A 2,806-nucleotide genomic window follows, 5' to 3' on the forward strand; every position below is an offset into this window, starting at 1 on the left:
AGGTCAAGGAGTGAAGCTTCAGGTGAAACCAACCGTTCACCTGTCCATCTTAAACTTCCCACCTCCAGACCTCATACAAAATGAGTTTCTGTCATTTAAGCTACTCAGCAGCTAACCCTTTGCCCTTCTCCCTGACATCAGGACTTATCTTAGGAAAAGAAGCAAAGGGCTCTATAACACCATCAAATGAAAATGCCTTTTATTTTCTCACACAACCTTCCGAGAGACTTTGCTTGGAGTCCCAAAATTAGACACCAGCCTCAGTGACAAGTGATGTTGCTGCATCAAAAATGGGGTTGAATAGGATGTGTTTGAGCAGAGTCTACAGAAACTCTTATCTCTCCCTAGGGCCCACCTCCCTTCCCCGTAATGCCTCCCTCATCAAAAGTGCTTTTGAAGTGCAGAAATCCTGAATCATCCAAAACTTCAAGACTTTAATCGACCCTATCATGTTGTTGCTAGGTTGGCTGATCAAGGAGAGTTGAAAGGGTTAGTGGGAGCTTTTTAAAGGCTCATGCAAATAAGGACATCTGACTTGCTAGGCTCTGGGATTCTTTCAGATGCAGCATTTGGCTCATATCCTCCTCCTTTCTGAAGACTGCGAAGTTACTGATGTGGAATACGCTGCACATGATCCTGATTGGACTGGTTACATCTAGATGGATGGGGATACAGAGAGGGGAGAGAGCATATTAGCTATTTTTCATATTTCTATGAGCAAATATCTGGTAAAATCAACCCCGAGAAGGGAGTGGGGCTAGTTTGGCTCACAGTTTGAAGGTGCCATCTGTTCTTGCAGTCTTTGTCAACTTGAAACAGTCTAGAATCGCCTGAGAAGAAAGCGTCGTTGAAGAACTCTCTAGATCAGATTGACTTGTAGGCATGCCTCTAGGGGTCATCTTTGTTATTAATTTATAGGAAAAGGTCTAGCCAATAGTGGGTGGCATCATTCTCTGGCCAGGTGGTACCCTACTCCCTAAGAAACACGGGTAAGCATGAACCTGTGAGAAAGCCAGCAAACAGTATTCCTCCATGCTTGAGTTTCTGCTTTCACTTCTCTCAGTGATGTACTATAACCTGTAAGGAGAAATAAACCCTTTCCTCCCCTCAGTTGCTTTGTGGTCAGAGAGGGTTTTTGTTTATTTGTTTGTTTTGAAGGAAAGAAACCAAACAGACTTGACTTAAACTTTATTCTATCTGCCACAGAGAGCAGGAACCTGCTGCCCAGCTGCCCAACCGCGTGGAACACACATGGGCACCAGGATGACTCATTTAAGTTTCTTCCTCTTCCTCATCCTCTTCATCCTCCTCAGAGCTGAAGGTGCCATTAGGCAAGCTATAGACCCAGATGACCTGCCTGTTGGGGTCCTTGAGGAAGAGGCACTTGCCCTCCTCCAGCTTCACGCAGATGTCCATGACCCAGCTTAAGATGGCCCAGGCATTCTCTATGCTCAGGTTGATCTGGCTGGCAAACTCATTGGGCTTAAACTGCTGGGTGCCCAGGATGACGTGGTGTTAGGAGCCCTTTACCTGGTACCTGGACACATACCCGAGCTTCAAGTACTCAGATCCAGCCAGCAAAGCACAGCAGGTCCAGCGAGTCAACTTGTAACTATCGTTCTTCAGCTCAGTGGCGATGACAGCTATGCACTGAGAGTCCAACTTCTGCCTCCAGTCAACGCCACTACAGTGCCTGGAGTCCCACTGGTTGAGTGTTTTGATGTTGATGAAGGACACTCCCCCATTGGTACCAGTCATGATGCCATCATGTTCACAGTGGACAAAAAGATCGATGTCACCTCCAAGTTTCCACCTGCGGTAAAAGCTAAGCCACAGAGATGATCTCATTCTTATCCATGCCCTCCTCCAGAAACGGGTTTGGGTTGGGGAAACTGTATCTTTCTCTCCCCATTCTCAGGCATTGTGGTTGATGTAGGTGGCTTCCATGGCCAGGTTACGAGGTGAGTTGAAGGAATTGCCTTCATCTTGAGGGGGTTCATTGGCTGTCTCACTCACAGTCAGGAGGTGGAAATCAGAGTTGTCCCTCTTGTCAAAGAGTTGAGACCCAACTCTCTGAACAACAACAACGTCCCAAGAGTACACAGAGCGGGTGCAGCTCAGCAGTGTAGCCAGGATGGCATCTGTGGCAAACACATTGCCCTGCATTTTTGCTAGCTTCCGAATGAAGGGTCGTCTGTGGTGGTGAAGGTGTATGGAAGATGTGCTTGATGCTCCGCAGAGGCTTCTCACTCCGCGTGGTGATGCCGTCAAAGGTTTTGCTATAGTACTCCAGTGCACCACAGCACTCGATGTGAGGCTCTGACACTTCCAAGTAGCGCATCTTATCAGCCACGGGAAGTCCATCTCCTCTTTCACCTCCCAGTCACTGCGAAATTCAACCCAAGAGTCTCAAGGTTTCTGTGACATCAGGTCCCACTTCCGCCTCACTCCACATTGCTTCTGAGATTTTTTCTACAAGCACATTTGTTCTCTCTCTTTCTGCTTGGCACTCTTGGGTAGTGTCTGTAGGTTGAACATCGGAGGTTCCGCTGGGCTATGTGACTACGGTGATAGAGTACTTGCTTATGTGTGTTAGGCCAGTGCTCTACCGCAGACACATTGCTTCCAGGCTCTCTCTGGGTAATGCCAAGCAAGCGCTCTAAAACTGAGTTACACCACCATCCTCTGACTGGTGGATGCTAGACAAAGGTTTTACCCCAGGGCCACATTCCCAGCCTCTTCCTAGTAAATTATAGGCAAGTGAGCTTCTACTAAGCAATGTCCCTCACCATCCACTGAATAATTT

At 47.6% G+C, this 2,806-nt stretch overlaps 1 pseudogene; it reads right to left on the minus strand.

The window, feature by feature from the left end:
• Positions 1–1,272: 1,272 nt before the first annotated feature.
• Positions 1,273–2,538, minus strand: LOC101984418 (annotated as a pseudogene).
• Positions 2,539–2,806: the final 268 nt, after the last annotated feature.

The sequence above is a fragment of the Microtus ochrogaster genome, chromosome 2, assembly GCF_000317375.1.
Source record: "Microtus ochrogaster isolate Prairie Vole_2 chromosome 2, MicOch1.0, whole genome shotgun sequence".
Lineage (NCBI taxonomy): Eukaryota > Metazoa > Chordata > Mammalia > Rodentia > Cricetidae > Microtus > Microtus ochrogaster.